At 44.2% G+C, this 24,528-nt stretch overlaps 1 protein-coding gene across 2 annotated transcripts in view; it reads left to right on the plus strand.

Moving 5' to 3' along the window:
• LOC137638812 (gastrula zinc finger protein XlCGF7.1-like) overlaps positions 1-24,528 on the plus strand; it is a 145,272-nt gene that overhangs the window by 29,405 nt on the left and 91,339 nt on the right. The window lies entirely within an intron of this gene.

Below are 24,528 nucleotides of genomic sequence, written 5' to 3' on the forward strand. Positions count from 1 at the left end.
AGTTATGAGCAAGCAAGAACTTGCAAATGACTCTTATAGCACCTCTATGGCATCTTGCGGAATGGTTCCCAGAACTGGAACTCCTCACGGAGATCCCGAGGGAGCTCCGTCCACGGCACGACTTCGTGAAACAACCACACGCCTATGTCTTCCACAAGACGGTAGCTTCGCTTCGGCTTCACGCCTGTAGACTGTCCAGCACCTCCTCACACAGAGAGGGTTTTTACAACCAGTTGCAAAAAGAATGGCAGGACATCTCAGGAGATCCACAGAGGCAGTCTTCCAGGCAAAGTGGTCAGTTTTCTGTGGTTGGTGTCCTGGAAGGGGTATCTCTCCCCTTGATCCCTCTATTCCAACTATAGCGGAGTTCCTTGTATACCTTCGGGAAGAAAAGCTTCTCTCGGTCTTGGCAGTCAGAGGCTACCGCTCAGCTTTGAGTCTTGCCTTTAGACTGAAACGAGTCTATATTTCCTCCTCGTTGGAACTTTCTTTGCTTATATGTATCCTTATATGTAGTTATGAGCTTACTTGACCCCAGTCAGAGCTTAGACCTCCTCCTTGGAATGTGGTTCGGGTCCTCAGGTCTCTGAAGGGCCCCCCTTATGAACCATTACGCCAGGCTTCCGATTGCCACCTCATATGGAAGACGGTGTTCCTGCTCACGTTGGTTTCGGCCAAGAGAGTCAGCGAACTTCATTGGGTATCTGCTGACGTGTCCCACTCCAGGAGATGGGGAGGAATAATCTTCAATTATGTCCCTGAGTTCATGGCTAAGACTCAGAATCCGGGTGTACTGGACTCCAGGTTCTGCCCATTCCGGGTAGAGAGTCTTCGTTCTGTAACTGAAGATCCAGACCAAGTCTTATTATCAGTAAGGAATCTGAGGTGTTACTTAAAAAGAACAGCAGCAACTCACCCCCCCAGTGTGCAAGCAATTTTTGTTAGCATGGGGAAGGTCAAGAGGAGGGTCACAAGGAATGCGATTTCCTCGTGGATCAGGAAAGTGATTGGAAATGCTCTCAATCCAGACCCTCCTCCATCTAATAGACCCAGAGCTCATGACGTCAGGGGCATTGCATCGTCCCTGGCGTTTAAGAAGAACTTTACTGTGGCATTGCATTGTCCCTGGGGTTTGAGAAGAACTTTTCTGTGGCACAGGCAATGCGAGCGGGCGTGTGGAAGCGTCAGACGACCTTCACCGACCACTATCTGCAAGACGTAACCCTCTGGAACATGGAAACCTTTTTCATTGGTCCTGTGGTTACTGCACAACAAGTTGTCTAATACCTCAATCTCCTTGATGGACAGGTAGTTGAGGGCTGAGGCTACCCGGGTTATTCTGGGTTGAATGAGAAAGAATGTCTGGCTCCTTTCTTCTATTCACCTTATCCCCCCTCTGGGGAAACAGCACTGCAAGACCACAGCTTAGCTGACCTCAACTCTCTGCAGGTAAGATTCATTTCTCTTGTGCATCCTGAGTATTTGAAATATACTTTGTTACGTCCCCAATACCTTTTGAGGAAGGTTATTGGGTAAGTCTTAGAACTCTATGCTTATACATGTACTCGAGTTCCTACGTAAAGACAAATCACTAGTCTCTCACACGAGCTTCTGCAGACTGCTATCAGTGCGTTACCTTGTAACTACATTGGTTTTAGCGAGGGTAGGGTTCCTACTAATTTGATCAAAGATCAATTAAGAGAGAACCCCAGGTCCTAGCCAAGGCCAGTTGGTAGGACTTCCTCCCTCCTAAGAATAAGTCACCCCTATAAATAGCAAAGGGTTTGTATCTGCGTCGAAACAAATAACAAATTTGGAAATAATTTGTATTTTTCCTAAAAATAATTTGTATTTTTCCTAGCATACAAATCTGGAGCTGTTTATACAAATTGGTCTGCCACACTGTCCCCCAAGAACAGAAAGTAAAAGTGGTTACTCAGCCGACGGGTGTGAGTGAGCGGGGTAGCCGGTCTAACCCCCCCCCACCTGCTAACTGATAGAGGTAGTTATCCCTCACTAAAACTGTCTTGGCTAGTTTCCAATGTTGTTTAAAGTTAATGCCTTATAAATGGCTCCAGGTTTGTATGCTAGGAAAAATACAAATTATCTCTAAATTTGTTATACAGTGGAACCTCTACATACGAATTTAATCCGTTCCAGAACCAACTTCGGATGTAGAAAATGTTCGGATGTCGAAACGAATTTTCCCATAAGAATACATTGAAATAGGATTAATCCGTGGTTAAGCCCAAAATCCTATGATAACTTCTTAATAAACTACTACACATAATTTTCCCATGAGAATAATGAACACTAAATTAGATAATAGACATATAAATAAGAAGAATAGACATGTAAATAAGAAGAATTAGCAAAAAATGATAAATAAGAAACAGGTTTTTTAGCGTCACTTTACCTTAGAAACTCCAGCGCAGGTGTTGTTAGTCTTGCTACGCAGAGAGGAGATGGACGGGCGGTGAGGAGGTAGAGAGGTTAACTACGATAAACTTTATACACTACCGTAACTTATTTTAACTTACACTAAGTGAACTTTAACATAACTTAGCTTATTTTTTTTTTTATTTTTATATTTTATATATTTTTTTACATTTTCTTTTTTTATTTTTGATGATTACGTAATTTTAATCACTTTCACTCTCTACACTTAAAATTGACTGAAATTCTTTCGCTTCACTCTTTTCCGTTTTCTTTGTTTCACTTTCTTCGGCTTCACTCTTTGCCGTTTTCTTCGAATCACTTACATCCTCTTCATCACGGGTTCGCTTCGCAGTTTTTTTAAAGAAATTATCGATAGATAATTGCTTGGTACGGCTTTTCAGAATGTTTCGAAAGTGAGTTAGGCAAACATCATCGAATTGAGAAACTACAAGACAAACCTGCAATTTCTTTGGATGGTATTTGTCGATGAAGTCGACCACGTCTTGATATTTTCCTAACACCTCTTTTATATGCGCCGAACCTAACACATGTTCTACCTCCTCGCTCCCTTCCTCGTCATCACTCATGTGCTCCGACATAGCATGGAGTTCCTTGAGCTCATCCGTGGTAAGTTCGTCGTGATGTTCGGCGACGAGTTCCGTAACGTCATCTGCGTCGACCTCCAGACCCATGGACTTGCCAAGGGAGACAATTTCCTCTACGGCTTCCGCTGCACCGACCACGGGATCAGGTTCGGGGTCAAAACCCTCGAAATCTCGGGGAGAAACTGCATCAGGCCACAGCTTCTTCCAGGCAGAATTGAGCGTCCGTCGAGTTAATCCCACCCAAGCCTGCTCTATGATCTTCAAGCAGTGCACGATGTTGAAGTGGCCCCTCCAAAATTCACGCAAAGTTAAGGTGGTGCTTTGCGTGACATTAAAGCACTGCTTAAGTAAGTGCTTGGTGTACAGCTTCTTAAAATTAGAGATGACTTGCTGGTCCATGGGCTGGAGGATAGAGGTGGTATTCGGTGGAAGATACAGCACCTTTATGAACTTGAATTCATCGAAGATATCATCTTCAAGTCCGGGGGGGGGGGGGGGTGAGCGGGTGCATTGTCAAGGCATAGCAGGCACTTTAAAGGCAATTTCTGTTCACGAAGATACTTCTTCACAGAAGGGCCAAAAACTTGGTTAACCCATTGCACAAAGAATTGCCTAGTGACCCAGGCCTTCGAGTTGGATCCCCAGAAAACATGAAGCTGATCCTTATCGACGTTGTGTGCTTTAAAGGCCCTAGGGTTCTCTGAATGGTAAACCAGTAAGGGCTTGACTTTAAAGTCCCCGCTAGCGTTGGCACATAGGGCAAGAGTCAACCGATCCTTCATTGGCTTATGCCCAGGCAATTTCTTCTCTTCGGCAGTGATGTAGGTTCGACTCGGCATCTTCTTCCAAAACAGCCCGGTTTCATCACAATTAAACACCTGCTGCTCTACGTAGCCTTCTTCCTGCACGATCTTTTCGAAGTTCTTGACAAAGTCAGCTGCAGCCTTTGTGTCCGCACTAGCAGCCTCTCCGTGGCGAACAACTGAATGAATCCCGGACCGTTTCTTAAATTTCTCGAACCAGCCACGAGATTACTTGAAATCATCTGAAGAAGGCTCGGTTGAACTCTCCCCAGCATCACCCCCAGAGCTCTCCTCCTTCAAGTCCGTAAAGATGGCGTGCGCCTTCTCGCAGATGATGGTCTCGGTGATGGTGTTACCAACGATCTCTCTATCCTTAACCCACACTAGTAGAAGTCGTTCCATCTCTTCTATGATAGGGGTACGGCGTTTGGAAATTATGGTGATCCCCTTAGAAGGTTTCACTGCTTTAATAGCTTCCTTCTGTTTAAGGATTGTCGAGATCGTCGACATATTACGGCCATACTGTTTAGCAAGTTCACTCACGCAGACGCCACGCTCATGTTTTTCAATAATTTCCTGCTTAATTTCTAAAGAAAGCATTTCCTTCTTCCTTTTCTCACCACTACCACTACCACTGGCAAAACTAAGCCTTTTAGGACCCATACTTTACGTAAATTACTGTTAAAGGATGCACATAAAAATTCACGATTAAAACAGAGTTAATAGCAGAACGCATAGTGCACAACCGCAAGAAGCCGACGAGAACAGAGGACTGACCCAAGCCCCGCTAATTGAGCGTCCCTCCGAGGTCGATGTGCTGCCTTCTATCGGCGGAAATAAAAAACACTTCAGGCGCTATGAGCACCGACTACGCGTACGAGTATTGTTTACTTCGGGTGTCGAAAAAAAAATTCGGGTGTAGAGTCGGAACGTGTTCGAATTGTACTTCGCGTGTCGAAAAATTCGGATACATCCGGTACGACGAAAATTGCTTACTTCGTGTGTCGAAATAAAATTTGGGTGTAGAGTCAAAAATTTGCTCGAACTTTACTTCGGATGTTGGAAAATTCGGATGTAGATACGTTCGGATGTAGAGGTTCCACTGTATTATATAATGTGGGTGTATGTATGATGGTGGCTACCTGTACTTATGATAACGGGAGACTAAGAATGCAGCAGTGTAAGGGGGTCGCAGGGGGGCGTTAGGCCCCTTGTTAGTTAGGTAAGGACAGGGCTTGTAGGTTAGGTTAGGTGGGGAAGTTTATTTGTTCCATAACTGGAATACAAACCAACACTATTTATAGGGGTATTACTTACGGCGAAGCTGAAAGGATGAGCCATTATAATTTAGCGAGGGTTAAGTATCCATCCCGCTAATTAGCATGTGGTAGGGGGTAGCTAGCTACCCCTCTCACCCACACACCTGTAATTGTGCTTTACTTTGCTTTTGGCTCGGATGGAGAGTGGTTGTTACCGCTCTTCCTCCTCGCCTATTTTGGACTGCCATTAATCTTGTCTTTTTACCTTATGTTTTTCTTCTATATATATTATAATGTTATGGTCCGGGGTCTGGGCACCAAAAATATTACATATTATATATTACGGCTGGCAAGTTACACAACCTCTCGAGTTCCAAACTCACCAGTTTGTTTTTACATAATTCTTATATTTGAATATTACCTGAACTCATGAGAAAATTATATATAATTCCCAGATGGCAATATATAAAAACCCTGTATATCCAAAGGTCTCTTTAAGTACACTTGAAACAAAACTGGGTAATACCTCTTATTTCGATTCTTTAACAGGGATACTAGAGAGTACTGAACCGTGAGAAACACTGGTGATTGAAATGATACGCTCTTTACAAAAATAACTACCCGGTATATCCTATAAAAGTTACAACACTTTGAAAGAATTTACTGTACATTACAAATAAATCACTCGAAATATTAAGGCTGAGCAAAACTTAGATTAAGACAGAAGAATGTTTACACTGAAAATTATATAATCACTTGTTTTACTGGAAATTAAATTTTACTCCAATATTTAGTCTTGATAACTAAGTAAAGCCAAAATAAATACACTCCACGTATCTTACTTGCACAGGGCCAGTTACAAAAATTTATATACCACCAGCATGCATAATGACACAATAATTTGAAATCCCCTTTAAAGTCTTCCGTAACGTTTCAACACACTACACACGATATACAGTATGTTGTATTCAAACTTATACACTTTGGAGAGGACACGCTCGAGGCAATTGAGAGAGAGAGGATGAACTTTGGCTCTTTCACAGGACAGACTGTTTCTCTTCTGCTCTACGCATCCCTAGGTGCACATATATACAGTACAGTATTGACTTAGTTATTTCTAGATTCTTCTAAATAGAATATTCTTATGGCTTGGGGGCCGGCACCTGGCGAAGGCAAAGTTACCAACTAGATAAAAATTCAGGGGAACAAATCTTGCTCACAAGGTAACGCTTTCTCAGCTAGCTCTGCCCACCTTCGTCCTCGGAAATAAAAAAGAAGATAAAGACTAACTCTGGGTTTTTCGGGAACCTTCCTTAAAACACGTGGCAAATATAAGAATTGCGTATTCGCTCACAACATGACGCAATACTTCATGAAAACATAAAACAAATTACATAAGCCCTCATTCATACCTCGTAGGGTTCTTACTGCATACTTAATCTAGATTACGTAAGACGTCGTAACAAAGTACTGTACGTGAATTAAAAAGTTAATTCTTGAAAATAACGTAAATTTACATATACTGACTTAAATGAAGAATATAATGAAATTAACGACAAAAGTCTTAAGTAATTTACATACAACACTTATACCTACAAGGGAGGAACTCAACTTATGAGCTGGCTATGCACCTCTTAAACACATGAAATACATAAATAAATTATTTACTCTATGCTAGAACAGCTTCATAAGATAGCTCCCCCCAAAAAAGATTATTTATTCCGGGCCTGAATCCACCGATTCACCCCAAGATGAATAATCTGCAACCACATTATCTTCACCATAGTTATGCTTTACATTAATACAATACTGTTGCAAACATAATGACCACCTAGATAACCTTGGATTATTATTTTTCATCTTATTAACAAAAGTTAAAGGATTATGATCAGAGTACAATGTAATCTCTTCATTCTGTGGTTGATTTACTTAAATTCCAGCCTTTCTTATTGCTGTGACTAACTCTAGCAGTCCCTTTTCAACTGTCGAGTAGGCTCGTTGCTGCTGCTTCAGCTTCGACAACATAAAAAAAAACCATGATGAAGAATTCCTTCCTCGTCTTCTTGCAACAAGACGGCTTCAATTCCATTATCAGACGCATCCACTTGGATAAGGAATTTCTTGTTGAAATCTGGTGCTTGAAATATTAGTTTTGAAGTTAATATGACCTTCCTTAGATTTTTCCTTTTTCCTGGTATCTCGATAACATAGGTCTGGTCACTGCTCTTCTCCATAATCCAGAATGGTTCTTGGAACTCGTTGTCGAGAGGGGATTTTATCGATGAGTAAACCAACACCTGTCCTACCGCACACTGTCTGCTCGTACCCTTCAGGCCAAACCCTTCATCCCACTTGTAGCGGTGCAATGACAGCTCATGGGCGAACTGCCTGAATTATGGAATGCCCAACTGCAGCAACCTTTCCTCTTGTCAGCAAACAATGTTTCCAGTGCTATTCGCAGACTAGTTGGAATGAATGAAAGCGCTGAATCAAGCTTTAAATCCTCACTACTTGGATACTGATTCTTCATAGTGGAAACCTCAGACTTGATGTCACTTTTGATTAATCTGGCGGCAGTTTCAATAATAGCATGTTTTGGGGATTCTTCATCATCTTCCTGACACTTTCCTTTGTAATATGATCTCAGAATCTGCGATGTTTGTTCTCTTTTAGTGACAATATCGTCCAAACCTTCTCTTTCAGAAAATATGATCGAGTCCTTAAAGCGCTCTTTAAGATGCTTTTTTAAATACCGGTATGTAACTTCCCTGGTAGTTACATATATATAGCTTTTTTGGGCTCAAGCCATGTCGTCCTGATGGAAGTTCCTAAAGGGTAGCTTCCTTGGGTATATATAACTACGGTGATATTCCCAGAGAATTTACCTTAAGGTACCCAGAATTCTAACTCCTGGAGTGAATATCCCTAATAAAAGAACCAGGGATATCGCAAAATATCAGAGGACGTATTCTTGACACGCCACATAGCAATCTGCACCCCGAACAGAGTTAACACTTCGAAGGGGTCAATTGGCAAGAAAACGAAAAACGAGAAAGAAAGGAGAGCCGCTCGCAAAGTACCTCTCCTCTCCCGTTTCGTAAGCGTGCATTGCGCCGCTCACGACGCCATCTCCATTCCTTTTTGCGTAGCTCAACAACTCGGTGTTTTTCCCTGTGTTATCTCGCAATTCTTGGATTATTTCAACATTATAATGCTTTCTCCAACTTCTTCTGCTTCTGATAAGTTGAGTATTATCTCTTTTATGTATAAATGTAAGCTCTTGGTAATTTTGAAATAAATTGATAGTGATATCGTTGTTACAAGAGCTTATGCCTACCGGAGGCGTCCTGGACGCTGTCGCTCGCTATGCATGAGTTATTTAGTTAGCCAGAGTGACGTTCCCGGCTGTTTCGCTTTAATAATTTTAGCTATTCAGCGTTACATAGGATTTCTTTATATGATGCTTTTAGTATTTTCGTTTTGGCGAATGATTTGCCGATTCTGGCCTACGCTAGACCTGGTAGCCTAGTCGTTTGGCCCTAGTACTTTCCTGCATGATATTCAGATTTCCAAGTGTTTTAAAATTTTATTGAAGCTTTAGGCAGTTTTATACATTTAAGATTATGTTGATTTTCTTCCAAGATAGTATACGAGTGAGTTTCGGTGATTTAGGTAATCGATTCTCTTCGCGCCTAGGCTAGTTGTCTATGGGGCCATAGTATACTTTCTCACACTCCCTGGTTGCTCTCTTCTCTTCGGAGAATGTGTGCAATCCCTTTCCCTCTGCTTAAGCCTTGGGCTTAACCCTAATGGTTTATCTGAATTGACTTTAGATACAACTATATTAGGGTGTTTCTGTTCTTTCCTGTTTCCAGTAAGTCTGGCTTCAGGAAGGGGCAGGACATCAGAGTTCTTAGTCTGAGTCTGTTTCTGTCTAGCATTGTGGTTGAGATTCCCTTGCTAGGCTGACAGCAGACATAGGAGGCTTAGCCTCCTTAGTTCACTTTTGAAGGTTTCTGTACGAGATGATTCCTTCTTTTTGTGATCTAGCAGACTAGTCCAGTGTTGTTGTTCTCGGTGGGGAGGATGAGATCCTCCTTTTCTGTGAATAACAACGCCTTCCTTGCTTTGGTTCCGAGGGAGTTGTAAAGTACTGCTGGCATCCCTCCTCGGATCTCCCCTAGGCTAAGATGAGTTTTCTTGGCTGCGGGTGATTCATTATTAGAGCAAGGTTGGCAGGACCCTCTTTCCCCCTCTCCCCCTCTTTCCTTAGTGGTGGCCTAGCCATTGCATTCCTGTCCGTCATTCTACATCTATACCTAGCATAGGTTAGGATGTGGAGTTGACTTAGTCCCTTGCTGGCCGGCAAGGGTCTTCTGCCTTGAGTGCTGCCCGGACCTCCCTTGGTCTCTCATCCATGTTTGTCTGTAGAGCCAGATGGCATTGGTCAGGAAGCCTGAAGTTATATTCTCCCTTTCCTTATGTGCACTCTTTCGGGTTGCCTGGCTATGAGGCAGTACAGTCTCATATCCCGGCATCCATTCTGTTTTTCTTTTAGTGTTTGTACCCTAGCCCGGCTGCCGGCCTAAGTGGCCAGCAGCCGGGCAGTTGGAAGTTCTCTGGTTCTTTTGCTGCCGGCCGGCATTGGTTGTATACCTTTGCCGGCCGGCATTGGTTGTATACCTTTGCCGGCCGGCTATAATATCTCACCATAGTTCTGCCGGCCACTACGATTAGTGGCTGGCAACCGGGTTCTATCGTTGTTTAGTTGCCGGCCGGCAGTCCCCTGCCGTCCGGCAATAGAAACACACCGAGGTTCTGCCGGCCGCTACGTTTGGCAGCCGGCAGCCGGGTGCTATCTTGTGTAGTTGCCGGCCGGCACACGCATTTGAACCAGCGTTCTTCCGTCTTATAGTCTATAAGTAGTGTACTTTGGAACTAGTTAAGGTGTGTGCCTGCCGGCACATTACCTTCTATACTGTAGCCAGTATTTTTCAGTATAGTATATACTGTAGGGAGAAAACTATAGTATAGTATATGTTACAACACTAAGTTTTTCTATCACTCTTGTGTTGTCTTGCACAGCCCTTTGGTGTAACCATACAGATAAAGAAAGTGAGTTCTTTCTTATCTACTATCCAGTATTTTGAAATCACTTACAGTGAACCCTCGCTACTTCGCGGTTCGACCATCGCGGATTCACCACTTCGCGGATTTTTTCCATAACCCATATATATACAGTAATATATATATATATATATGTATGCATGTATTTATGTATATATGTAGGTATGTATATGTGTATACATATAAACATATATATATACACACACACACACACACATATATATATATATATATATATATATATATATATATATATATATATATATATATATATCTATATATATATCTAAAGTAGGAAGATGTGATGTAGTTCTAAGGGAAAAGTATGGGAAATATGTCTGGGTAATAAGCAAAGCTCTACCTCCAGTTTGTTTCTACATTATGATCAGAGATAAATGTAAACAAAACATTGGTTGCCATTTTTTATCGTGCTTTTTAGCATGTTTAGGAAATGCATGATATAAAATCACCTTTAATATTTGTGCCTGTTTTAGTTTAGGGTACTGTAGTACATGCATTAAGTGTTCTGTACATTAAAGGGTAGTTTGTTAACAGTACTACGTACAAGGGAAGGTTTTAAAAGTCTGAATATACATGTTGAATAAATAGGTAAATATGGTGTCACTACTTCGCGGATTTTCACCTATCGCGGCCGCGACTGGAACCTATCTACCGCGATAAACGAGGGTTCACTGTATTTGGGTGTGAGCTACACCTGTTTTCCTCTGGAAATTATTTCTTGGTCACTCTAGAATAGAATAACCATACAATTTTATTATCTGGAAGGTTGCAGCAATTGACTGTGCGGGAAATACAAGTGTGTGTTTTTCCTTCCTAGTTTAGTTATTCTAAGCTATGTATATCCAGTGATACGTAGTTCACTTGATACTCATGGAATTTTCTTCTCTTTACAGGAGGACCATCCGAAGTGTGGAAGCGTTTTCTGCAACGTCCGCAGCAAGAACTTCTGCGGACATGACTTGTGTAGGAGGCACGCAGCATGCGCAGTCTCCAAAGGTGATCTCCGGTATTGGGACCCGCAGGTATGTACCGTATGCACAAACCTGATTACTGAGGCTTTTGATTCCCCTAAGACGGGGGAGTCATGGGACGCAGCAAGGGAGAAGCTTCGTACCTGGGTAAGGGGCTTTCAGAAGAACACTTCTTGCCCCTATCTTCCAAGTGAGAAGATGAGGGCTTACCTTTTCCCCAAGGCATCAGCAGAAGCAGTGATTCCCCAGCCGCAAGTGGAGATACCGTTGGTTCAGATCCCGATGGATGCTGAAGTCGCGGACGCCCTGCAGGACATCCAATTGGACGATAGGATGTCGGAGGTGTCCGAACGTTTGGAAGAAGACCTTCTGGCAGAAGACCAGGAAGAGGAGCAGGCTCCAGACAATGAGGAGGAAGAATTCGACGAGGTGTCGGCTACTCCGGTTCAGGCCCCTGAACCTATTTCCTCAACATCGTCCTCTCTCCCAGAGGAGCTGGGAAAGACCCTTTCTTCCATCGTTGGAATGATCCAACAGATGCAGAAGGAAAATAATGAGAAGGCTGCTGCAATGAAGTTGGAGATGCCGTAGACTTGCAGCATCACGTGGGCCCCAGAAGCAGCTCAGCGTGAAAGACCTTCCCTTGTGCTCAGATGCCAACCCTTGGAGGTATGCGAGCTCATGCCTATGACGACCGGAAAGATCGACATTTCGGAGAAGTTGGGCTCAGTCCCCCTTGAGGAGGTGGAATTCTGGCCCAGCAAGGAGTCGTATCCGGACTGTTATGTCCGTCTAAGGAAGGAACCAGCCTCAAAGGAAGAAACGGAGCCGAAGGAGGTCATAGTTTTTGACCATGCTAAGGCTCAAGCTTTGTTGTCAAGCTCGATGAAAGAGAGGGGCTTCACAAACTCAAAGGTACCTGCTTTGAGTAAGAAGCACCCTTCCTTTGTGTCCTCTCCTTCTAGAGCCTTCCCCTTTATGCAGAAAGGGTTTACGGCTGTGCTGAAAGCGATCGAGGCAGGTAAGCCATGCCCCTCCTTGGAGGAGTGTAAACCTCTGTCTTTGGCCCTACCCATAGACCACAAAGACTGGAAGGACGTCCATCTTACCTTTTCAGTCGGGAAGTTGGAGGCCGATATTGCCGGACGTCAGTTCGGTGAGAACCTCCCGAAGCTGTCTGACTTTCTTTTGCGCAGGGAGCTTGAGACAAAAGAAAGACTTGCTGCCTCAATGTCTCATCAAACGACTCTGGAGACAATGGCAAGTGACCCCAAGGTCCATGAAATGTTTATGGTAGTGGCTAAGACACACCTAGCCACAGTGACGAAGGACCTTTATAGTTTTGTCAAAGCTAGGAGGGCTTGTAGGGAGTTCGTGTTCGCCTCGGCTGCGGTGAGGCACGAGCCAAGGAAACTAATCTCCTCCAGCATTTGGGGCAAAGACCTCTTCCCTAGTGAAGCGGTCAAGGAGGTTGTAGATAAGGCCACCACGGAGAATAGAAACCTTCTCCAGAAGTGGGGCCTATCTCTCAAGAGAAAGTCTTCCCCGGATGAGGGTCCCCAACCAAAGAGGAAGACTAAGAAGACTAGGCTACCCTCTCGGCCAGCCAAGCCATTCAGACACCAGCAGCAACAACTTCCTTTGCCTACAGTGCCCCAGATGGTGGCACGAACCCCGACCACGTACCAGTGGGTACCCTAAGCCGTGTCTACGCAGTCTCCGGCATTTAACCCAGCGTTCGAAGGGCAGTCAACTACCTTTTGAGCAAAGCCTAGAGGAGCAGCCAGAGGTTCGTCTAGACGCCCCTCAAGGGGGAGGGGATTCAGGGGTGGTCGCGGTCAAGGAGGCAAGACCTCAGGGCAACAGCAGCCAAAGTGAAATGATACCGGTAGGAGGGAGACTTCAGATTTTTCGGGATCGTTGGACCTTCGATCCCTGGGCCCACAGCCTACTCAAGAATGGACTGGGTTGGAGCTGGTACAGCACTCCACCCCTGTGCCCACGATTTTTCCAACACTCCACCCCCATTCTGGAGGAGTACATTCAAGAACTCTTGGAGAAAAGGGTAATCCGAAGGGTAAAGTCCATCAAATTCCAAGGGAGGCTGTTTTGTGTTCCCAAGAAGGACTCAGAAAAACTCAGAGTCATTCTGGACTTGTCGCCACTCAATAAGTTCATAGTGAACTGCAAGTTCAAGATGCTAACACTGCAACACATAAGGACCTTACTGCCCAAGAGGGCGTATACCGGCTCCATATATTTGTCAGACGCCTATTGGCACGTTCCAATCAATCGCCAACTCTCCCCCTACCTAGGGTTCAAGCTACATCAAAGACTCTACACTTTCAGAGCCATGCCATTCGGGCTAAACATAGCCCCAAGGATCTTCACGAAGCTTGCGAGCGCAGCTCTCAAACAATTATGCCTAAAGGGAATCCAGGTGGTAGCCTACCTGGACGACTGGCTGGTTTGGGCAGCATCCAAGACAGAATGTTTGCAAGCTTCCCTACAGGTGATCCAGTTCCTAGAGCATCTAGGCTTCAAGATCAACAGAAAAAAGTCTCGGCTTTCTCCATCTTAAAAGTTCCAGTGGTTGGGAATCCACTGGGACCTAGTGTCACACCAACTCTCCATCCCGGCGAAGAAGAGGGAGGAGATAGCTGGTTCTGTCAAGAGACTTCTGGATTCCGAAAGAATATCAAGACGCGAACAGGAGAGAGTGCTGGGATCTCTCCAGTTTGCCTCAGTAACAGACCCTGTGCTAAGAGCACAGCTAAAGGATGCAACCAGAGTTTGGAGAAGTTATGCATCAAACGCGCGAAGAGATCTGATAAGACCAGTAACGCTTCGTCTACGTACGCTTCTCAGGCCTTGGTCCCGAGTCAGGCAACTAAAGAAGTCGGTGCTTCTCCAGCCACCTCCCCCCTCGTTGACTATTCATACAGACGCCTCGAAGGAGGGGTGGGGAGGTCATTCTCATCGGAAGAAGGTCCAAGGAACTTGGTCCAATCTATTCAAGAGATTTCACATAAACTTTCTGAAGCTATGGCAGTACTGTACTCCTTACCTTGAGGAAAGTGTCCCCTCGCCGCTCGATCCATATAAGGTTGGTACTGGACAGTGAGGTGATTGTGAGATGCTTGAATCGACAAGGATCGAGGTCACCACCACTCAACCAGGTGATGTTGGCCATCTTTCGACTGGCGGAAAAGAAGAAGTGGTACCTGTCGGCAGTTCACCTTTAAGGAGTCCGCAACGTGACCGGACTCTCTATCCAGGTTCACACCGATAGAGTCGGAATGGTCCCTAGACACAGGATCATTCTCCTTCATCTTGAGTCAAGTCCCAGAACTGCAGATAAACCTCTTTGCGACGAAAGACAACAAGAAGTCACCCCTTTACGTGTCCCCGTACGAGGATCCCTTGGCGGAAGCAGTGGACGCGATGTCCGTCGACTAGAACAGATGGTCCAGGATTTACCTGTTCCCTCCTCACAACCTTCTATTGAGGGTCCTCAACAAACTGAGATCTTTCAAGGGAGTAGTGGCAATAGTGGCTCATAAGTGGCCGAACAGCGTGTGGTTCCCTCTGGCATTGGAACTACGGCTGAAGTGTCTACCGTTACCAGATCCAGTTCTGACCCAGCGAGTTCAGAAGTCGGCTGTCTGCGCTTCATCACAGAAAACCCGGAACCTGCAGCTCATGATTTTCTCTCCCTAGCAGTGAGAAAACGTTTCGGGATTTCGAAAGACAGTATAGACTTCCTAGAGGAATCTAAGTGCAAATCCACTAGAAGGCAATATGAGTCATCATGTAGAAAATGGGTGGCCTTTGTCAAGGCGAAGAATCCACAAAAGATCTCGACGGACTTTGGCTTATCTTTCTTCATCCACCTCCATGGTCAAGGGTTAGCAGCCAACACAATATCAACGTGTAAATCTGCTTTGACAAGACCCATTTTATATGCCTTCCAGGTCGACCTCTCTAACGATATTTTTAATAAAATTCCGAAAGCCTGTGCTAGGCTCAGACCATTAGCACCTCCAAAGCCCATTTCATGGTCTCTGGATAAAGTTTTTCATTTCTCTTCGCTGTTGAACAATGAGGAGTGTGCTTTAAAGGATTTGACCTAAAAAGTTATTTTCCTGTTTGCACTCGCTTCGGGGCCCAGGGTTAGTGAAATTGTAGCCCGCTCGAGAGAGGAAGGTCGTGTTCAGTTCTTGGATGGGGGAGAACTGAACCTGTTTCCGGATCCTACGTTTCTCGCCAAGAATGAGTTACCCACCAACAGGTGGGGTCCCTGGAGAATCTGCCCTCTGAAAGAAGATGCATCTCTATGTCCAGTGGAATGCCTAAAGGTCTATCTTCGTAGAACTTCAGACTTCAGGGGTGGTCAACTATTCAGGGGAGAAACATCAGGCTCAAATTTATCGCTGAAACAACTTAGGGCGAAAATCACCTATTTTATTCGCAGAGCGGATCCAGACAGTACACCCGCAGGTCACGATCCGAGGAAGGTTGCCTCATCCTTAAATTTCTTCAATAGTATGGATTTCAACCATCTTCGCTCATACACTGGCTGGAAGTCTTCCAGAGTTTTCTTTCGTCACTATGCGAAGCAAGTGGAGCAACTGAAGAGGTCTGTGGTAGCAGTGGGCAGTGTCGTTAAACCTGCTGTTTAACTCTGCGAGGAACAGTGAATTTAATTGGGACGATTAATTCTGGGATGGGTGTGTAGTTCCGAACTGTTCTACAAACTAAGTGTTAGGGCACTAGGGTGCCCACATTGACTGTTCCATATTCAAAGGTGAACCTAGCATAAGTGCAGACATGTGTGCCAAGCATTTCCAACGCATTTCCAGACTTTTATGATTTCGATACCTCGGTATGTTAAAAGTGGCGCTAATGTTTTCTTTCAGATAAACAAGTTTTCTGTTTACTATCATGCTTATGCTTATTTATTGGTTATCCTCCTCTTATATATGTATAATTGTTGTTTAACCTGTTTTATTTTATTGATTGTCAATAAACTAGTTCTTGTGAACCTTGCGTCTCCTTCGCCCGTGTCATTTTACTTGAATTGATTTAGCATTCCGTTTACTATGTATATTTATCTTGGATAATTCTAATAGATTGTTCCTTTATGCAAGCATCTTTCATTGGTTTATGCTTTCCCCTAGCGGAAGGACTCCATACCCTAAGGGGACGGTGGCGGATGTGCAAGTTTTCCTCCTACCCGGAAATAAACCTTTGTCCAATCCAGTAATCGAACGGGGACTGGTCGATATTTCATATTGACTCAGTGGTTATTTTACAAACTATGCTTTACATGATGTAGAGTGAGACCACTATATTGGCTTGTCTGTTATTCATACATAGGTATATGTACTCTTCGAGACTTTTCCAAAGTTTAGTTAGTATGACTCTTCCCTGTAGGGGGCAGGAAGCACTAACATGGTCTATGGTTAGATGAAAAGATGTATGACGGTAACATCTTAGGTCTCTAGGTGTAGTTGGCCGGGAAATACCTTCTGAAAGTATGGCACGTTTTGAGAATTCACAGATACAGTAATGCTCTGGTATACTTCCATCAGGACGACATGGCTTGAGCCCAAAAAACGGATTTTGAGCGAAGCGAAAAATCTATATTTGGGTGAGATGGCCATGTCGTCCTGATGGACCCGCCCTTCCTTTTTCCTCTAAAAAAGGGCTGTAGGACCCCTCCCTACATACAGTATCTGTAGCACCTCGTGTATCGCTACAAGGAATACAGATGGCGCCGTGAGTGGCGCAATGCACGCTTACGAAACGGGAGAGGAGAGGTACCTTGCGAGCGGCTCTCCTTTCTTTCTCGTTTTTCGTTTCCTTGCCAATTGACCCCTTCGAAGTGTTAACTCTGTTCGGGGTGCAGATTGCCATGTGGCGTGTCAAGAATACGTCCTCTGATATTTTGCGATATCCCTGGTTCTTTTATTAGGGATATTTGCTCCAGGAGTTAGAATTCTTGGTACCTTAAGGTAAATTATCTGGGAATATCACCTTAGTTATATATACCCAAGGAAGCTACCCTTTAGGAACTTCCATCAGGACGACATGGCCATCTCACCCAAAAATAGATTTTTCACTTCGCTCAAAATCCGTTTTATATATGTAACTACCAGGTAAGTATATTTAAAAATTTATTTTATAATAAAAAAAACATTTTTAAATATGCAATTTCCATGGTAGTTACATATATATAGCTTAAATCCCGCGTTTTGACGCGGCATGACAGAAATTCAATTTCGCGGCGACAGCCGCCATGACAGTAGGTGGTCATACATGAGCGCCACCACTCGCAGGTTATCAGAACCATTACCCATCATCTTCAGAAATTCTCTGTCGTTGATCGTGTGAACACCTCAGGAAATTCTTTCGCTGCTATTAACTTTGTTCTACAATTTGGTGAAGTACCTTTTGTTGATTATTGTTAACGACTTTTGCCACTTGTTTTGGATATTCTTTTTACTTTTCGCTTCGATTTATTAGACTTTGTTTGTTTAACTTGGACTGTTTTTTGGTTTTTTCAAAATGGCTGACTCTATCAGGAAGTGTGTGAAAGGTTGCAAGACACGTATGCCTAAAGCCTCTATTGATCCTCATTTAATATGCTGTGGTTGTAGAGGTCAATTTTGTACTTATAATAACAGATGTAACGAATTCAAGTCTTTGTCTGATTTGGAGTGGATTGCTTTTGAACGCTATGTTAAGCGTTTGGAAAGAGATAGAATTAGAAAGTCTAGATCAGCTAGTATTGTTTCTAATCTTCGGATGGTGATATTCCTTCCGATATTCATACTAATATTCCTGTTCCTATTCTAGCACTCCCAGACCCCAATATGGTGTCGGAGGTAAGTGAACCTTCATTGAAGCATATAATGGCTGCTATTTCAGCCTTAGGCGCCCAAGTTCGCTCTCTAACTACCGAAAAAGAAGTTATGTGGGGTGCAGTGCGTGGTTTACGAAGTAAAATAGTGAATAGTGATAGTGAAGTGGAGGGTGCGTCCGTTCGTGTCCGTCATAATCCCAGCCGGGGACCTCTTCCATGTTCCCCAACCCCTGGGAGAAGGAATGTCGAAAGGCAAAAGGATATGGCAGACTTTAATCAGCGAACGAACGTCCCCTCGAGCGATATTGTTGTCGATTCCCATTTCACTCCCCCTTACCACAGTAAAGGTGAGGTTAATTTGTCTGCGACTTCTTCCAATGACGTAAAGTCGCGACGTGGTTGGCCACAACCTCTTAAGTCAAGACCGCTCAAGAGACATATGTCTCCTAATAAACCATCTTGTAGTGCCTGGTGTTTACCGGAGGTTTTCCTTTCGGACGAAGACCATATGTCAACACCGAAACAGGCACGTAAAACGCATAGTTCGTCGGAGGGAGAAGGTGCTCAGTTAACGTCAGTTCATGCTCCTTTTCCCCCAGATTGGGAAATGTCTCAGAAAATTCCCCCTGTTGTTTTCCCCAAGTCTATTGACTCTCCCGTAAGTCATTCGATACTCAGTTTAGATCGCGCACAAGGTGCGCTGGAAGTATCGACAGTTGACGATACCTCGCAGTGATCATTACATAGTTTTGTTGACGCACACGGCGTCTGTTCTATTCCTGATTTATCTGCATTAAAGAGGTCCATTTCGTCTCTGTTTGACGTTTATGACTCTCGAACAGAGAGTTCGCGTCCAAAAGAATCGAAGGACAGCAATAGACCAAGTAAGCATTCTTCCGATACTATCGGACAGCGTAGTCTTTTGATACTCAGCAACGCACCATCGTGTCCGTCGTTTCGGGTGGCCGCAAGCGATAAATCTTACGTATGCGGCAATCTGGTCTCTTCCTCACGGCATTCCGGACATAGACGCCAATCTGAATTCATGCCTGACGCACGTAAAGTTGTGTCTACTCAACAGGATAGACAATCAGTTACTTCACCCTTGTGATCTTCAGAACACGTGACTATCGCTAGCGTTGGACGAGTTTTACAAGCCGATAACCCACGGCATTCTGGACGCCTACAAAAGTCTGAAAGCCCACGGCAACATGGAGGCATGAGACAGTCTGTTCTTATGCAAGACGCATGCAGTCAAGTCTTGTCTCCGAGTCATCTGACCGGACGCGATACTATCGCTACCGCCGGACGCGATACTGTCAATACCGCACCGATCGTGGCAGACGCACGGCATTCGGAAGCCATACAACAGTCTTCCCTTATGCTGGAAACTTTGGAAATCGTTTCTCCATCAAAGCTCTCAGTGCTTAATCGTGATGCTTCCTCACAATTGGAAGATATACTTCATGATATTCCTTTAGGTCAATTTGAAGTTTTTATAGAAGACAATAACCAACAGAATGATACGGTCTTGATTTCTGACAATGTGAATCAAGGAACTGATGTTCCTTAGCTGAAGTAGAAGAGGAATCTCAGGATCCAATACAGGCAGCTGATTTTAAAAGACTTTTGTCAGTTCTTTCAGCTTTATATCCAGAGGATTTTACAAAGCCTATGCCTCAAAGCCCACCCTCTCAATTTTTGAAGAGCAGACCACAGAAAACATCCTCCTATAAGAAGATGGTTCTGGCACGGTCAGTTAAAAGAGCTTTCCATACTCTTAATCAATGGACACCTAAAAGAAAGGATCAAGGCAAGCCTTCCTTTTCCTTTCCTCCAACTAGCCTCCGACTAGCCTCCAGATCTAGTGTTTGGTACTCGACTGGGGAAGTTCTTGGTTTGGGAGTCCCTGCCTCCTCCCAAGGTGACTTTTCCAGACTCGTGGACTCCTCACGAAGGTCAGCCATGAGTAAGGCCAAAATTATGTGGTCTAATTCAGAAATGGACCGTCAACTGAAGGGCATCTTTAGGTCAATAGAAGTCCTAAGCCTAATGGATTGGATTCTAGGAGCTCTCGCAGAGGCAACAGACTCTAACAACGAGGCTCAGATGCATTTGAAAGCTTGTTTAGATAAGACCGTTAGAGATGGCTCCATTGAACTTTCTACCCTTTTTACAGCAGGAATCCTTAAGAAGAGGTCCACACTTTGTTCCTTTCTTTCTTCTGGTTTGTCCTCTGTTGAAAAATCTGAGCTCTTATTTGCTCCTTTGGGCAAACATCTTTTCCCTCCGGAGTTGGTAAAAGATTTGTCTGCAACACTGTCACAACAAGTCACCCAAGATCTGATCTCTAGGATGGCTAGAAAGGTTCTTCCAGTTTCCTTTCCTACAAGATTACAAAAGGAGACTCTCCCCATTCGTCAGCCCTTTTGTGGCAGAGCCCCCTCGAGGGGACCTCAAAGAATTGCTGCCGGAGGTCAGACTCGCAAATTCCCTAAACAACAAAATAAATCAAAGAAGTGAGACATGTTCTCTCCAGACACTAGTGGGAGCCAGACTTTCACACTTTTGGCAGAACTGGAGCCAAAGGGGGGCGGACTCCTGGTCGATCAATGTTCTAAAGGAGGGATACAAAATCCCCTTCCTGAAAATGCCTCCCATGTTGTCCACACCCTTGGAGTTATCAAAATCCCACTCAGGGAACAAGACAGCGGTTCTTCAAGAACAAGTGAACCTGATGCTGTCAAAATCAGCCATAGAAGTGGCAGAGGACACCTCTTCGGAGGGATTTTACAACAGGCTTTTCCTAGTTCCGAAAAGCTCAGGGGGATGGAGACCTGTTCTGGACGTCAGCCCATTGAACAAGTTTATCAGCAAAGTGAAGTTCTCCATGGAGACTTCAGCGTCAGTCCTTGCAGGCACCAGACAGGGAGACTGGATGGTGTCATTAGATCTGCAGGACGCGTATTTTCACATCCCAGTACACCCGGACAACAGGAAGTTTCTAAGGTTTGTGTTCCTCAAAACCACGTATCAATTCAGAGCTCTCTGTTTTGGTCTAAGCACGGCTCCTTACGTTTTCACCCGAGTAATGGCCAATGTAGTTCGCTGGCTTCACCTAAGGGGACTAAGGATCTCTTTTTACCTAGATGACTGGCTATTCAGAGTAGAATCGCAAGCAAAGTGTCTGGAGTCTCTCCAAATAACAATCTCATTGACTCAACAGTTAGGTCTGATTTTAAACTTACCCAAGTCTCAGCTAACACCCTCACAAAATATTATCTGTTTGGGGATGAGGATTCAATCAGCAGTTTTTTGGGCTTTTCCAGCCCCGAAACGTATTCTAGACTGCCTGGTGAAAGTACGTCACTTCCTAAACTTACGATCATGCCTGGTGAGGGATTGGATGAGTCTCATAGGCACCCTGTCATCAATCGAACAGTTTGTGTCTCTGGGAAGACTTCATCTACGTCCTCTACAGTTTCATCTAGCAAAGTTCTGGACGAAAGATCAGAGTTTGGAAAAGTGGATGCCAATTCCTCTAGTGATCAGGAATCACTTGGAATGGTGAGACAATGTCAGCAATTTCAAGAGGGTCTCGATCTGTACCAAAACATCCCCGACCTAGTGTTGTACTCTGACGCCTCAGACTTAGGTTGGGGTGTAACTCTCGGGAAGGCCGAGATATCAGGTCTTTGGACAAAGTCACAAATGAAATGGCATATAAGTCTCAAGGAACTAGTGACCATTCATCTATCCCTAATTCATTTCCAGAAGGAAGTCCAAGGAAAACTGATTCAGATAAATGCAGACAACACCACTGCGTTGGCGTATATCAAGAAACAGGAGGCACTCATTCGTCCTCTCTTTACGAAGCGGCAAGAGACCTCCTCCTCTGGACGAAAGCGAGAAACATAATATTGATTACTCGCTTTATTCAAGGCGAGAAGAACGTCATGGCGGATATGCTCAGCAGGAGGGAGCAAGTTCTATCCTCAGAATGGACCCTGTATCACGAGGTGTGCACCAACCTTTGGATGTTGTGGGGCCAACCCTCAATAGACCTCTTCGCCACTCAAATGACAAAGAGACTACCGGCTTTTTGCTCTCCAGTCCCAGACCAGGAAGCAGCCGCAGTGGACGCTTTTCTTCTGAATTGGCAGAACCTAGATGTATACGATTTTCCGCCATTCAAGATCCTAGACAGAGTCCTGAAAAAATTCAGGGAGTCAACCAATGTCTGCATGACACTAATAACTCCATTTTGGCCCACGAGACCTTGGTTTGCAGAGATGATGGAGTGGCTCGTAGATATCCCCAGAATACTACCAGTTCGGAGAGATCTACTCAAACAACCGCACTTAGAGAGGTACCACCAAAATCTCCTCACTCTCAATCTGACTGCCTTTCGACTATCGAAAAACTTGCAAGAGCGAAAGGTTTTTCTAGAGAGGCTGCTCGAGCTATCTCCAGGGCTAGAAGAACATCCACTAACAAAGTTTATCAGTCCAAGTGGAACATCTTTAGAGGATGGTGTAGGAGTAACAAAATTTCCACCACCAATACCTCTGTAGCAAATATAGCAGATTTTCTATTGTATCTGCATAATAAAGAGAAGCTAGCTGTACCTACCATCAAGGGTTACCGCAGCATGCTAGCTTCCGTCTTCCGTCACCGTAACATTGACGTGTGAAGTAATAAGGATCTTTCTGATCTCATTAGATCTTTCGAGACATCCAAGAGAAAAGACAATCCTAACCCCTCTTGGAATCTAGATGTAGTTTTAGCCTTTTTAACCTCGAGTAGGTTTGAACCCTTAGACAAGGCTTCCTGGGAGGATCTTTCCAAGAAGACTCTGTTCTTAGTCGCTTTGGCCACAGCAAAAAGGGTAGGGGAGTTACAAGCCATCAATAAGAAGGTAGGCTTTAATGGAGACAATACCATTTGCTCCCTCCAGCTTGGTTTTCTCGCATAAAACGAAAATCCTTCTCGACCTTGGCCTAGAACTTTTAATATCCCAGGTCTATCTCACCTTGTTGGGCGAGAAAAAGAGAGCGGTCTTTGTCCAGTAAGAGCCCTTAAATTTTATCTGCACGTGTCCAAGAACCTGAGAGGGCAATCAGACAATCTCTGGTGTTCTGTTAAAAAACCCTCTCTACCATTATCTAAAAATGCTCTAGCTTTCTTTATCTAGGACGTGATAAGAGAAGCTCACCAGAATTGTGAAGAAAGGAGTTTCCCAATTCTTAAAGTGAAACCCCATGAGGTTAGAGCTGTGGCAACCTCTATGGCTTATAAACATAATAAATCTATGATGTTCATCCTAGAGGCCACGTTTTGGCGAAGTAATTCAGTCTTTGCAAACTACTATCTTGTAGATGTACAAACTCAGTATGAGGGTTGCTGTTCCCTGGGTCCGTACGTTACCTCCGGCATCATAGTTGGAGAAGAGTCTACTGCCTCTTCCCTTTAATCTTATATACCCTTGCCTTTTGTATTTGTGTTCTCAGGTTGTCTGTGAGTTGGACGCAACTTTTCACAGTCTGGGACGCAAGTCAAGTTAGTTTAGTTTTGTGTGTTTTTAAACTTTAGAGTAGGTGGTCAGATTCAGTATCCTTGGCTATGCCAAGTTTGCAAGGGTGGAGGTCTAGCCACGTGAAGGTTGAGGACTTTGTGGCAGCCCCAAGAGACTTTTACAGCCCTCTGAGTGGATTGCTGAGTCTCTCAAGGAATGCGGGCATAATGAGGCAGAGTAATTATGAAGCCAGCTTCCTTGTCAGGTAAGAACCAAATTGTTAGTACTACTAATTGTAGTTATTAATAATTATATGAATTTCCCAATGGGACGAGGTTTTCAACTCGCCTCCAACTGTGTGAATCAGCTATATATATGTAACTACCAGGGAAGTTACATATTTAAAAATGGTATTTTTATTATAAAATAAATTTTTAAATATACTTACCTGGTAGTGGTCTTTGAATTATCTAGTAGCTAATAAAATCCTGACTTTATGGGGCTCCCTGACAGTGGACCTGTTGCTGAGGAAGGACACCACTTTGCTTCTCGCAGACTTCACCATTCGCCCGCTAGAGCGTAAAAGGATACAAAGACGATTCCCAAGAATTGGACCTTGGCCGCTAGCCAAGTCACAATGCTTTGTTCCCAAACCTTTGCACAATTGCTCAGGCTGTTATCTCTCATTGAGAGGTAGAGAGGTGATAGGGTACGCTATTCCAAGGCTCATACGCAGCATAAGAGTCGCACTCCAGGTCAGAGACAGGTTTTGGACTTCCACCCACCTAAATGTCAGTTTCCATGGTAAAAAGCTGGAAGGTTTGTATTTGGTGATGGAATGAATGGCAAATTTTGAAATAATTTGTACTTTTCCTAACCATACAAACCGGGAGCCCTACACATACTGGTCTGCCATCACC

This window comes from Palaemon carinicauda, chromosome 3, assembly GCF_036898095.1.
Source record: "Palaemon carinicauda isolate YSFRI2023 chromosome 3, ASM3689809v2, whole genome shotgun sequence".
Lineage (NCBI taxonomy): Eukaryota > Metazoa > Arthropoda > Malacostraca > Decapoda > Palaemonidae > Palaemon > Palaemon carinicauda.